Source organism: Pinus tabuliformis, chromosome Q, assembly GCF_031772625.1.
Source record: "Pinus tabuliformis cultivar Carrire ecotype Pingquan chromosome Q, CPIR1, whole genome shotgun sequence".
In the NCBI taxonomy this organism is placed as follows: Eukaryota; Viridiplantae; Streptophyta; class Pinopsida; order Pinales; family Pinaceae; genus Pinus; species Pinus tabuliformis.
In genome coordinates, this window is record NC_142296.1 from 94,974,325 (window position 1) to 94,989,735 (window position 15,411).

At 38.5% G+C, this 15,411-nt stretch overlaps 1 protein-coding gene across 12 annotated transcripts in view; it reads right to left on the minus strand.

The window, feature by feature from the left end:
* LOC149218408 (uncharacterized) overlaps positions 1–15,411 on the minus strand; it is a 200,075-nt gene that overhangs the window by 6,486 nt on the left and 178,178 nt on the right. The gene's annotated exons all lie outside the window — the stretch shown is intronic.

A 15,411-nucleotide genomic window follows, 5' to 3' on the forward strand; every position in this document is an offset into this window, starting at 1 on the left:
AGATCAAAGACAACATATCTAGGAACCAAATATGTGCACACTTGAGAAGTATAGCACGGGTGAACTCAGCATTTTGGAGAAGTTTTCAAGTGGGTTTACAAGCAGTTTCTAGCAAGTCGAAATTGGCAGCGAGAGTTGAGGTGAGGCTCCAAGGGGGTCGAAAATCAGAAATCTAAATCAGTCAAAAAATTTTCTGGATTTTTCTGGGTTTTTGACAAGGATCCTAAATATAAAATTTCATAATTTTCTGAGCACCGGAGGTGGGTTTGAAGTCGTATCTTTGCAGCAGACAGTGTAGAATAACTGGGGATTGAATAGTGCCTTTGGGGGTCGATTTTGGGAATTCCAAATCGGGCCAAACCATTTATGGGTTTTTGTGGATTTTGGCTAAAGAGTCCAGGGTTAAAAGCATGTAAATTTCTAGACAGCGTCAGTGCACCTTCCAGCAATTCGAACTTCGGCAAAGCAGTTGTTTCTCGGCAGAACAATGCATATTGGTGCAGCAGTTGGGCAGCCTTCAACTCAACCATTTTTCTACTTGGGTTTGGTCCTGCTTGTCTACCAGGTGCACCATTCCATCATCTATTGTATTTGACTTGCATAAATATAATAAAATGACTTAGAAGTTCTCAATTTGCAGCGTTTATATAGGCGCTTGCTGAGCATTTCGTTTTTGTAATTCGCTGCATGTATTATTTGTTTGTTATCACTTGTATTTCTATTAAGGATCATTACATATTAACTAAAAGTATTTTACATTTTATTATTATAATTATTTTAAATTAAAACTTATCTTAAGTTAGTTATATAACTGGTCATAAATAACTAAAAGTTATTTAATTGTTATCTTAAATTTGATGATTTATTTTTAAATTAAAAATTTTTTTAGAAATAGCTAAAATAAAAGCTAATTATAAATAATTAAAATTTATATTCTAATTGTAAATTAATTATAGATAACTAAAATTATATCTCAATTTGGAAACCAAAACCCAAAACTTAAAGAGAAGTTCTAGTTAATTTGTTATGACATACATAATTATTAATAATATAAAAGTTATGTATTTGTAAAAATAGAATAGTGATGATTTTCAAACTCCATATCCACCTCCACATCCATGATCCAGAAGGGGTACTTATACCCAAATTTCATTATGGTCTATTTATCATGTTTCAAGAGAACTTGAGCCCTTTTATAGTACCACCTTGGACAATGCCTTTCTACGGGCTCTTGTTGTTGAGCGCAAAGTGTTAACATTCTAAAAAGCTTTGTATTTAAGTCAGGTTTATGTGTCTGTGTCTGTGTGTGTTAGAAAAAAGGTGGAAATAGATAATTTTTGAAAAAAAAAATTGGGAGATGATTAAAAAAATCGTATTTGTGATTTGAACAAAAAAAAAAAATATTAGAAGTACATTGTAATATTTCATTGTGTGAAGGTTTATAAAATTATTATTTATAATATTTATGAGTGATATTTGATTTAATAAGAAATTTGAGTGTAAATTAATAATTGATAAAGAAATTATTTGAATATTAAATAAAAACAAAATAAAAGAAGACGAAATAAAAGAAGAAAATATGCAAGGATTGAGATCATATTTGATTACTTACATTGGAGAAGTGAATAAACAAAAACCTAGTAATAATGATGTGGATTAGTTGGTTAAGTAAGATGGAGTGATTGAAATTTTGGATTCATGGTGAATATTGATAGTTTGTTGGTTGACTTTTCTCTAAGGATGTAGCCTCTTGAAGAAGGAAAGGATGGTACTGAAATCCTAACTATGAACATTAGGAAGAGGCAATCCAATATGAAGTAACGTTCAAGACTAATAATATGCTAAATTTGCCAAGTTACGTGTGCAAACCAGTCGTGGAAGATCATATTTGAGTGAATTAATGTGGATTATGCACAAATTGATTGTTTTAAAATTAATGTAAGTCATGTGTATCTTAAAGAGGTTGTATTAAAAAATAACTATAGGAATTGCATTGTCACTAAGATCTTTATGTTTGCACTTCTTAAGAGACACACCTTTTATAGTGATGCATTGTGGAAACTTAACGAAATATGGAAGGTTGAAGTGTTTCAAGGTTTTTTATATCCCAATGAGATGAGGACCAATCCACAACAAACTTTTCAAACTTATTTATGATGAAACTATGGGGTGATGATTACTATGACAACCTACTAGGAATGATGTAATTTGGAAGTGAAAATTTAGTGATATAAATAAAAGGTAATGTTTATCAATTATCATATTTTCTTATCAAAGGGAAAATATTAGTACGATATACAGTGCATAAAGAATTGGGAGTTTCATGTGGAAAGTATTTAAAGTGGATGTGGAATGTATTTAAAGTACCTATAGAATAGAATTCAAGATGTTATGACTTTGTTTCAAGGATATTGATGAGTGGATTGAACAACATGATCGGTAAGAGTCATAGTGATGACCTACAAAATTTAGAAGTGTCAAGATTGGAATTTGTGAATACTTGTAATTGGTGAGAAATGATAAGCGATAAACTAGGTGGATTAATGAGAAAACATTGAGCATGAAGCATAAGAACATATGTTGTTGGAAATTCTATAATGATATTTAAAGAAGAATATGCAAAAATTGACAAAAGAAGTGAGATCAAGTGGTATTGAGATGAGAAGTTGATGAGATAAGCAAGTCTTTTAAGGATGTATAATGATAATTACACAATGATAGATAAATTACTAGGGATCAACAAACCCTCATGCAAGTTGATTAAGCAAGATAACAAACTTAAACAAAGATGACCTAGTGTATGTGTGTCATTAAGTAAAACGGTACTCAAATGGATAAACAAAATATGTATAGTGGCCATGGAATTTTAACTTGATATTGATGATTTAAATGATTGTATAAACGGTAATATATTAAAAATGAATTTCACTAAAATTTCCTTGGAGAAGGAAGAATATCTTACGAGAGATTAAGGGTCAAGATGATGAGGCTCATTTGAAATTTAATGATGTACTTAGATGAGTATACCTACATTGTAAATGCTAAACTTCCTAATAGAAAGAACAAGAAATGATTATGACACGACACTAATAGTATTGATGAGATAACATAGATCCTAGAGGGATGTTGAATAATCTTAATTCATAGTTAGTATTCATTGTTTATATAAGTAAATGAAATTAATTCATGATAATAATGCTTAAAGCATATTGTTATTCTATATTTGATAAGTATTGAGATGATTCTCATATTAATGATGTTTCATGATGTGATGGTATGTGGTAAATGGATATAGTTTTGATGAGAGGTTAATGATGTATATGTGGTGCTTATTTATTTATTTGTTATGATAATGATGTTGAATGCTCATGATGGATATGATATGCATAGAGATCATGATGTTATGATAAGATGTATATTGACATGTGGTTCATTTATTATGTGATGTCATGATGCAAATATGTTGATGTTATAAGTTATGACGGTATTTTATGATGTGGAGCATGTGGTAATCGCATGCAGATTTTACGACATGCAAGATCATGCAATTCTTTACTATTTAAAATGTTGTGATAACAATGATGTTATGTTATCTAGATGACATGCAAAAGTGGGCATATGGATTATTTTCTTTGATACTATGATTATAACTAATGCATTGGTTGGATAGTGGATTAATCCCGAAGTAAGAGAAGGAAAACAAGCGGGGTTTTGAGGTTCTGAAAATGGCTGCTACGATTGTAAATGGTCAGGACTGCAAGGGAACCACGGTCTGTGTGACGGGAGCTGCAGGTTTCGTGGCCTCCTGGCTCGTAAAGCTGTTAGTCGACAAGGGCTACACTGTACACGCTACAGTGCGCAATCCAGGGTGGATTCCGCGTGTTTCCTCCTTGTTCGCCGATACTTTTAGCTTGCAGGTTCACGCGGGCTCGAAGGGGCTTCCGAAGAAAGCCATTGCGGCTCAATGCGGGAAACCTTTGAAGGACTCTGCCTCGAGGAGGATGAAGAAAGAAGCGGCAGGCGACTCCCTGGGAAGAGCCATCCCGTGCATAAGGGCAGATCTTTTCATTCGAAACTGTCCAGATTCGACCATTGAAGCCCTTGTTGTTATTGCAACCTTCAGGGTCCATAGAGAAAGAAGATGGAGAGTGGGTGTTCTTAGGAGCTTGGTAATCCAATTCCAGCTTCGAAAACCTCTTCAATCAGGAACCTTTAAGGTGGCGGGGCAAGTGTTTGACAAAATGCCTATCCCAGATTTTTTTCTAAACAGGGGCCTGGTATCCATTTCAGCCCAAAAGGAATGTGCTGGAAAGGTAGTAGGTTTCCGGCAGAACTCACAAGGCTCAGTGGAGGTTTGGCCTGAGCATGATCTTCCAGATCTAACAACCGTGAGTTGCAGGAGTGCTGCTCGCCCAAGCAAGATAAATTCTGAGAGATTTTTTGATTGCTCTTCTGTACAGAGACCAACAGAACCAGTACAGAGTGTGCCATCGGACAGATATGCGTGCACCAGGCCTCTCTGCAATCAGGGTCACAGCGGCAAGCAGAAAACAGAAATCTCAGAACCATTTCAGATCCTGATCGTACTCCTTTCTGGTAAATCTTTGCTGCAATGGGTGAGATCCTCAGATCTAGTGCAGAACCTCAAGCTATTCCTGGAAAGTAGAATGGGTGTTCCAACAGCCTTTCAGCGTCTCCTTTTTGAAGGTAAACAACTGGAGGATTCCTGTCCCCTGTCTTGTTATAATATTCAAAGAAATGCTTCCATCACGTTATCCCTTCGTCTGAGAGGAGGAGCTGTTGGTCAGTCTTCTTCTGCTGCTGCTTTTTCCTACAAAGATGTTGTCCATGCTCAGAAACCCAAGGAAAAAGCTTCTCCAACTCAAGCCCCTAAACCCTTCTTAGTGGACAAGCTGGAGGAAACCCCATCCATTGAAATAACACATCCCTTGCTGGATAAGCAACACCAGATATTTGCTGAGTATGGCATCATCTGCAGGTTCAATGGTCTCTGGCCTCGCACAGCAGATCTGTACCAATGGATTCACGCTAACTGGACCAACAAGTGCAAGGTTCTTCTCTGTTCAAAAGGCTTCTTTATAACAGTGTTTGCTGATAGTGAGGACTACCAAAGAGTCTTAACTGAAGGCCCTTGGTTTTGGAACTCTGCGGGTCTATTCCTCACCCCGTGGTTCCCAGAGTTCGATCCATCCACAGCAGTCATCACCAAGCTCCCCATCTGGGTCAGACTTCCTAACCTTCCAGCGCACTTATGGAACTTTGTTGTATTTGAAGCTATCGGCAACTCCTTAGGCCGCTACCTCGACACAGACACATCAAGAGGGCTAAAAGGAATTTATACCTTCGCCAGAATTTGCGCAGAAATAGACATAAGCAAAGGCCTGCCTGATCAGATCAATCTCAAAATAGGAGATTTCCACTGGACTCAACCCCTGGATTTCGAGAATACAGCTTTCCGCTGCCGAAATTGTCATCTTACAGGGCACCTTCAAAGCTCATGTCCTTCAATGCCATTCCCAAAAAAGAAAGCTAACTCCAAGCCAAAATCCAAAAGTTGGAAACCTCATGATCCTCCCCCAATGGATGTCATTTCTAGCTCAGATGAAGAGGACGAGGAGGATGATGAGGAAGTCATGGACGAAATACCAGAACAGGTTACTCCTTCGGATTGTCACGAAGAAGCAACTGTCCCGCCCATATCTCAGAAACGAACTCATGAGTCTTCTCCTTCGGACTCAGACAAGGAGCTCTCGCCTTCAGCCCAACGCAGTCTACAAATCGTGCTAGACCAACAGTGTCCAAATGGTTGGGTCAAAGTTGGTAAAAAGAAAGGGAAAAAAGGTCGACCAAATGATTCCACCCTCGCTGTGTGATATCTTTGGTTTTGATCTTGTTCCCTCTTCTTTTGGTTTCTTTCAGTTCAGCTCTGTTCTCGTCCTCTCTTCTCTTGGCAGCCGAGGTGGATATTCTATCCTTTCCGGCGGGCCTTTTGGTCTGCAGGGATCTGTAACAGATCCTTCTTGTTTACCAGTCTCTTTTCTCAGGTCTTTTGGTTCTATGCCGCCCTGTGTGGTGTGCTGTCCATTCTTTTTAGTCTTGGGACGCTTGGCCTGTTGTTCTGCGGCCCGTTGGCTGCAGCCGCAGCTGTTTTGTATCATATTTTCCTTTTAATACAAAAATCTGACTTACACAAAAAAAACTAATGCATTGGTTGCATGTTGAGGTGTGGTGACTGACAAGCACTCCACAAATGGGCCAAGAGGGCTGGTTTATTTGATGACTTGTGAGGGAGAATATGTAACACCATATGGGTTGGGGAAATACTCAATCAACACTACATGTGTCGGTGGTTCCTTTGTCTTGTATAGCTCCTGATGGATAGCTCTTGAGGGGCTGTGGGACCATCTTGAGGAGGCCAAGTGCTGATATTGGATTGGGATGCCGAAGTCTGGTGGGGGTGTAAGGACATTGATCCCTGGAGTTGTGCACCTTAGTGAGTGTGGAGGGAGTGGGTCAGCCTTGCGAGATGCTTAGAGTCATTGAGTACTGGGACCAGAAGTCTGCCTTGGGGAAAATGAGATCTGAGTCGGACGAGAGCCTTGGGGCCAGCCTCGGGCTATGGTATAGACCGATGAGGCTTATGCCTGGTTCCGAAAGTGAGAAAAAGGACAAAGATTCCTTGATATTTCTCGGGTGTTATGGAAACTTTCGATGCCTGCTGATTATACTAGTTCAACAGAAGGTGTAGGAAAAACGTGAAGTAATAAATAACTAAATAAATAAAATGTTAAATGATTCAACTTAACTTCGGGACAAAGTTCCTTAAAGAGGGGGAGCATGTAATGTCCCCTAATAATAATAAAAATAATAAATAATAAATAAAATAATATAATATAAGCAAATAAATGATAAACAATAAAGAAAAGATAATAATGTTAAATAATAATAAACAAATTAAAGAAAAGATAATAATAATAAATAAATAATAAATAATGAAGAGAATATAATAATAATAATAAATAAATAAAATAGTAAATAATAATACTAAAGTTATATATATATATATATAAGTAAACTATAAAAATAGTAAAAATAAGTGAAGTTAACAAAAACTAAAGAATAATAAAATAAGAAAGAATTAAATTAAGGAAAGCTTAAAATAAATAAATAAAATTAGAATGTTGACACATAAAATGTGTGCATGCGGTCCCCTTTCCATTTTTTGGCCTATTTAATGGACGATGAGAAAGATGAGATTCATCATTCTTTCATCCATTCTCTTGAGAGAAAAGTATTGTGAGACAAAGAATTCCCTGGCAATAGTACATTGATTTAGGACTTGGGGGTGGCCAGTTGTATAAAGATTATATGTCGTTGAGCCTACGGTTGAGTGGAGAGTCATCCCCAAAACTTTGTTGTGGTTAGCGGGATTCCAATAGCATTCAACTCTGAATTCACAAGTAAGGAATATCATCGTCACAGGTAAGTCGTCTTTGCTCGTGTTTTCGGAAATTCTATGTTAATTAGTTGAATAGTTGTGTGTTGATTATTACTCATAGAATTTGATGTAATTATTTGTATATCTTAAATCAAGGTTGTTACACCATTGATGAGTCGCACCATTGATTCTGAGCCATATAACAACGAGGAGGAAGCAGACCAACAAGTTTGGAAGGATGCCATGATGGAGAAATATAAATGCATCATGAAGAATGATGTGTGGGAAATTGCGTTGAGACCTGAGGGGAAGTCAGTGGTGACTTTCAAGTGGATCTACAAGATCAAGCATGTGGTAGATGGCAGCATAGAGAGTACAAAGAGAGATTCATGGCAAGAGGGTTCTCCCAGAAAGAGGGAGAGGACTACGAAGAGACATTTACTCCAGTTCCCAGGTACACTTCTGTTAGAATTATTATTTCTATTGCTTATATTATGGGTTGGAAATTGCAACAGATGGACGTAAAGACCAATTTCCTCAATGGAGTGATTGAGGAAAAAATGTACATAGAACAACCTCAAGGCTTTGAGGTACATGAGAGGGAATCTCAAGTTTGTACAATGAAGAAAGACTTTGTACAGACTCAAGCAGGCACCTCGAGCATGGTATTCTTGGATTGATGGACACCCGATTAGTCTTGGTGTCACCAAGAGTGATGTTGATCCCAATCTTTACTACAAAGTTGTTAAAGGTGAGCCTGTGATCTTGTTGTTATATGTTGATGACTTATTTTTTACAAGAGAAGAAAATCTCATTGATCAGTGTAAGAGGGAGTTGACCTCTGAGTTCGAGATGAAGGATCTAGGGTTGATGCATTACTACTTGGGATTAGAAGTGTCACAGAAGCCAGGTGAGATATTCCTTAGTCAAGGTTAGTATGTTATTACAGCCCTTCAAAGATTTGGGATGATGGACTACAAGTCCATGGCCACTCCCAAGGTGACGAATCCGAAGAAGCTGAGAGAATTTGACTCATATTTGGTGGATCCCTCTATGTATTAACGTTTGATTGGATCCTAGATGTATCTAGTTAATACAAGACTTGAAACACTCTAACCTAGTTGATGGTGGAACCTAGGAATATACATTGGATTTGTGGCAAAGCATGTGTTGAGATATATGCCTAATACTAGCGTAGCACTACCCGCATAAGACCCGCGAGTACCCACGGGTCTTGGCAGGTTCTATAGCAAGACAGGTCACTCGCATAGAACCTGCACTTAAAACCTGTACTCGGCTAAACCCGTATTGAACCCGGCTACCCGCATAGGACCCGCGGGTTTGGCATTAGACCCGTATCAGACCCTTGTAAGACCCGTCAACCTTAAAATTGCAAATTTTTTTAATTTTATTATTTTGGAAATGAGGTGGACGGAAAGGGAAAATGGAGGCAAGAAAATGCTTTATAAGCACCTCTCTCCCTTCCATTTGTCATTCACTTGTCATTTGAGTGTTTGACTCATTTCTATGAGTGTTGAGTGACTCCATTGCACAGTGAAGGAGCTCTTGGAGGAGGCTAAAAGAGGCTTTATCAGATCAGACCCAGCTTCATCACAAATAGGTAGGCTTCATGAACCTTGTTTGAATGTTTTCCATATAATTTTTTTTTGTATTCAATTTTTTTTTTTTTAATTTACAATTGTTTTTGGGCCCTGTGGTTGCGTTTCTCAACCACACACAGGCCCTGTGGCTAAGAAACTCAGCCACACACAGGCCCCGTGTGGCTGAGAAACTTAGCCACAAGGCCCAAACAAATTTGTTAAAAAAAAAAAAACGTCCAAATTTCATCACCATGCCACCAAAGGGTACTAGAAAGTCTCGTGCTGAGGCATTGGGCATGGTCAACGAATCATTGCCGGTAATGACCACCATGTCAAGTGTAATTATTGCAATGCCACAATGCATGCAGGCATAAACAGGCCAAAATACCACCTAGCTAGAATTCTTGGAAATGGTGTGGGATGTTGTCAAAATTGCCCTAATGAAGTCACTACTGAAATGGCAGTTTCTTTGGAAGTCATTAAAGAAGAAAGTTCTAAGCGGGCAAAAAGGAAAGATGAGATTGTTGGGATGGGTAGATCTTCATCTCAGAGTGAAACACAGATTCAAAGTCGAGGTATTGGTAACTCCTCTTCAGGAGTTGTGGCAAACATGAGTATAACCTCTTCTTTCTTCAACCCTCGTACAACTCCAGGATCTCAACCAACCTTGGATAGTTTTAATGAAAAGAAGAGGAAGGAGGCAGAGATGGCAGTGAGGAGTTTTGGTACCATAACAATCTTTCATTCAACTATGCAAAGTCTTATTTTTATCAACCAATGGTGGATGACATTGCACGTGCTAGCCCTGGATACAAAGCCCCATCTTATAATGCACTTAAGGGGGAAAGAGCTAGATGAGGAGCTTGAGTGTGTCAAGGAACAATTGGAGAACATTAAAAGCTCATGGAAATTTACAAGTTGTATAATTATGTTTGATGGGTGGACAGATCAAAGGGGTAGAACAATAATAAATTTTGTTGTAGCTTGCCCTAAAGGAACCATATTCCTAAAACCCATTGATGCATCTGACCATGTAAAAGATGCACATTTGATTTTTACATTGTTGGCTGATGTGGTGGAGGAAGTTGGGGTTGCAAATGTTGTCCAAGTAATCACGGACAATGTAGCGAATTATGTGGTAGCTTGAAGGTTTCTTTGTGCCAAATATCCCACCATTTTTTGGACTCCATGTGCTGCCCATTGCATAGGCTTGATACTAGAGGACATTGAGAAGTTGGAGTGGGTGCAAGATGTTGTGCAAGAATGAAAATAAATTACCAAGTATATTTATAATCGTACTTGGGTGTTGAACCTTACAAGGGAATTCACACAAGGTGAGCTTAGTCGCTCAATTGTCACACGGTGTGCTACAAACTTTCTTTCCCTCCAAAGCCTTTTGTATGAGTAACAAGCTTTGAGAAGAATGTTTTGTAGACAGCAATGGGTATTTTGGAAAGATAGCACAAAACCAGAAGCATTGTCTGTGAAAGCATCTATATTTGGTGATAGTTTGTGGGGCAAAGTCACTGAGATTGTCAGCTTCACTGAGCACCTTGTGAAAGTCTTGAGATTGATGGATGGAGAGAAACCTGCAATGGGATATATTTATGAGGGCATGGACAGGGCCAAAGTGGCCATCAAGACTTTCTATAAGGAAAATGAATCTAGGTATCTCCCTTTATGGAAAATTATTGGTTCCAGGTGGGACAAGCAATTGCATTCACCATTGCATGCAGCAGAAGCATATCTCAATCCGAGTTTATTCTATAATGAGGGGTCTAACATTTAAAGAGATCCCGAGGTGATGAGAGGTGTCATGATATGCATTGAGAAGATGTTCCTGAATCAAGATATTCAAGAAAAAATCAACATACAATGAGATATGTACAAGGAAGCATCTAGCATGTTTGGATTCAGCGCAAGCCAGCATCTCAAGGACAAGAAAATGCCTTGTAAGTGCAAATTGTTAGAACTTAGCTTGTAATTTTGCTAGTTCTCTTTTATATGTTTGGCATTACAATCTGATAATCTTTGTTGTTATTTTTTTATAGCTCATTGGTGGATAGATTATGGCACTGAGGCACCACAATTACAAGAATTCACCATCAGAGTTTTGAGTCAACCCTGCGGTGCTTCTTCTTGTGAGGGCAACTGGTCAGTGTTTGAGCACATCCACAACAAAAAGAGAAACAAGTTGGATCATGAGAGGTTGGAGACGTTGGTTTTCATCTACTACAACCTTCGAATGCTCACAAAACAAGTGCAACCAAAGGATACAAATCCAATTTTATTGGATTCTATTGATTTAGAGTCTAATTGGTTTGTGGAGGAGGAGTCCCCTGATTTGAGTTGGCTTGATGAAGAGACTAAGGATCTCTCTAGTTTGCCATCTCAAATGTGGACTCCAAATACACCTGCCTCACAATTGCTTCAGCCTTCCGATGTTGGCACTAGCTCCACGAGGGCTTATTGTAGGTGTAGTCATCCATGAGTGATGAGACTCAAGATTGTTATGAGACAATCATTTATCATTTCAGAAATATGTATTTGAACTTTGAACTTGCTTCCATTTTTTGAATCATGATTCCTTTTCTTATTCAATATCTAAATGTTTTGTTTACAAAAATTGAATATGTTATGTTGTACTTTTATAGATATGAGATGATGTTATGAATTATTGCATATATTGTGGTTTTTATAACTTATAAGGATTGGAATTGTCATTAGTTTCTTTTTTGTGCTTAAAATTTACCATATTTTAAGTTTTTTTGTACTTTGACGAGTCTTATACGGGTTGTTCTCGAGTCTTATATGAGTTGACGAGTCAATAGCCGGACGAGTTTGATTCAAGTACAAGTCGTACAACATTGCCTGGAATAGTCAGTTATGGATTGAGATGTCTAAAATGGTGAAGTATAACTGCAAGTATACATAAATTCCCATTGGGTAGGGACCGCCAAAAAGACAAGAAAAGCACGTTAGGATGTTGCTTTAGTTTGGGTTTTGCTATAATATTCTGGATGAGGAGGAAGCAGACATCTATCGCACTTAGCACTGCAGAGGCTGAGTATATTGCAGCTAGTTTGGCACGCTGTGAAGCAGTATGGCTTCGGAAGCTACTTGTAGGATTGTATAACCAGTTGCTGGAAACGATCGTGATATATTGTGACAATCAAAGCTGTGTAAAGCTTCAAAAAATCTAGTTTTCCATGACAAATCGAAGCACATTGAGATCAAGTACCACTACATCTGAGACAGGGTACAAAAGGGAGCAGTGAGGCTCCAATACATTTCTATAAACGAGCAGGGTGTTGACATTCACACAAAGCCTTTGTCCTAGATGAAGTTTCTCTACTTCAAGGACAAGCTTGGAGTGGTGAAAATGCCTCCCTCGTTGAGAGGGAGTGTTGATGTTGTAGCATCAAGGGTAGACATTTTCCCTTGGTCTAGGGTATTGACCGGGTGCCATGTAATGTGGCTAGGGAGAACAACCTAGAGAGCATCAAGGCCCAGAGTGCTCCCCCAGTCAAAAGGTTCTGAACATATTGCCAAAGGTTACTTGGCTAGTGTGTAGAGTGCGTGCCCCAAAGCATCCGATAAATATTTTTACCATTCAAGTAGCATGTGATGACATGGGGGAATGGTAAATTGGCCCAAGATTTCACTACTAGTCAAGGAGAATTGTCCTTGTTCCAAATGATGAATTGGTTAGTTGGTGACCCAGGACTAGTTTTGTTTTTACCGCGACCAGGGGGTACCTGACCATATCTCGAAAAGGTATTTGGCTAGTGGGTGACTAGATCCTTTGTATGATGTTGATGCAGGATGATTTCCATGTGGTTCTAGCATAGAACATGAAGCGGATGGATTCATTAACATAGCAGGCTCGTTCAATCTTTTCTTGGGATGGAGAATTTTTTTAGCAAAGTGAACATTTGATGAAGTTAAGGTGAATACCTCCCTAACTAAGAGGGAGTGTTCGGTTTTGGCTGCTACGGAAGGTATTCCCCAGTTACTCAAGTCAACTCTACAAAGAAAAATTAAATTAAAATCTTGAATGATTAGGTTGGCCCCAAAAGTTTAAGTCGGCTTAACTAGGAGATGTGCCCCTTGGTCACCATTAGACCACTATAAATACAAACTCTATCTCCATCATTTGGACACAATTTAGATCATCAACAAAAACATCTAATTTTCTATTCACATGTGCGAGATAGAGAAGTCTTATGAATTTTGACCAGTGTTGACCAACCTTGACCGAGTTCTTTTCTGAGGTTTGTTTGGCCTATGTTGATTGAGTTCTCCTAGGCAAAGTTGACCAAGTTTTATGGGCACAATTGATCAAGTTTTCTGGGCAAAGTTGACCGAGTTTTATGGGAAAAGTTGACTGGATTCTAGGCAATGTTGACCAAGTTTTGGGGAAGCTACAAGAGGCCGAATTTCTGACTGTTTGACTCAGTTTGATTAAGATTTTTGGGCAGTTGTTGTAGGTCGAATTTTGGCCTATTTGACCAGGTTTGACTTATGTTGAATTGTTGGTATGGGTTGACCAAGTTTGACTTGAGAATATTAGATTGTAATTTTGTTGAATTGAACAATTTCTCCTAGAAAAGATTGTTGGGTTTTCTCTCGAATTTGGGTTTCCCATGGCAAAAGTTTTGGTGTCTACTGTGCATGGTTTTTCTATTTTGATCTTTACTATTTGTTGATTTCGGGTAGCATCGGATGTGCTCTAGCCACGAAATTTGGTGGAGAGGTTGGGGCACATGAGATCTCCAATACCCAGAAAGGGTTTGGGCAGATTCTAAACAGATCAGGAGATATTAAAATAATTAATATTTTTAATGGAGTCTCTAAGTTTAAACTTAGAGAAAATAAAATATTAATGTGTATTAATATGAATCTGTGTTAGAATGGTCCAAAAATACATGGATCAAGCCAGATCTAATCTTAGTTGTTGATTAGGGACTTAATCTTGGCCGTTGAGATGTCAACAGGAAAAGTATAAGAGGAGGCTTGAGGGTCACTTGGAGAATACACCAGAGTGATCAGTCATTCTATTCTCTAGAGCGGGGTTTGCTAAGAGAGATAGAATCAGTGATCGGAGAGCAGCTAAGGGGCATTGAGTACAGAGAGACAGAGAGGCAGAGATAGTGCCAGGAGAGCAACAGAGCAGCCAGAAAGAGTGACACAGGAGAAGCCAGTGCTCACGCAGAGTCAGCTAAGTGTTGCGCAGAGCACCAAAGAGGCCAACGTAGCTGACGTAGAGGGTCAGAGACCTAACGCAGAGGGTCAAAGAGCTTATGCAAGGCTTCCTCGGGCTAACACAGGGCCAACGCTGGGCAAGGAGAGGCTGACACAGTCCAGATAGGCAAACGTTGCGGTTTCTAAGGCAAATTTGTGCTGAGAAGCTGCCGGAAGGATTATCCAGGGTTTCAGCCAACAGATTTGTCAGAAAGTGAGAGGTATTACTGCCAAGGAAATTCTCTGTTGGGTAGGCCAGTTTTGGCACCCAGATTGTACTTTGATATTGCTTAATAAGAAATCCCTCAGATCGTTGCACTAGTTTTCCCACATTGGGTTTTTCCGAGGACATTAGTCCAAAAATAATGGTGTCATATGGTGTGTTTGTTTCCGTTTCCTTTAGTTGCTGATCTGTAATATGTTGAGCATGCACTAGTGTTTATTTTGAGTATTTACATTGTAAGTAACTTGTTAAGGAAAATAACAAGTAGGTAGGAATAAATCAGATAAAGTGCATGGAGGGTTTCTAACTAAGTAAAATTAGAAACTTCAACACTATTCTATTGCATTTACCGTTGAATTTTTGAAGTGTAATAGCTTAATGATCATCTGGAATGTGCTAAAGTAATATCATATATCATTGGAAGTAATTATCAATTGCAGAAAATTGTTCTTGTCTAATTAGAACTATAAAATCAACACAAGTTGGCATGAGCGTTAAACTAGGTCAAAGGTTACAAACCGATCTTAAAATAGCATTAAAACATAGCAAAATGCCAAAATTAACCCCCACATGTGGGAGTAAGATTGTCTCCACCATCACGTCATCCTCCAAATATGCAATAACGCATCAAAGCACTGAGGAAATGGTTCACGAGTGCTCCTCAATTCTAGAAAATACCAAAGTGCATGTGTACATCTCCAAAAGCAGCCTCCTCCACTCTGATGTCATCCAAAAGAAGCCCTATGTCACCCTTTTCATGCATGTGGGAGTGAAGTGGCACCTCTTAGGGCAAGTGTTGGCATCAAAGAGGGATTTGTTATCCCTCCCAAGTCATATTAGTGATAAACATCCTCATTTGGGCTCTAAATCAAGGAATTTTCCAT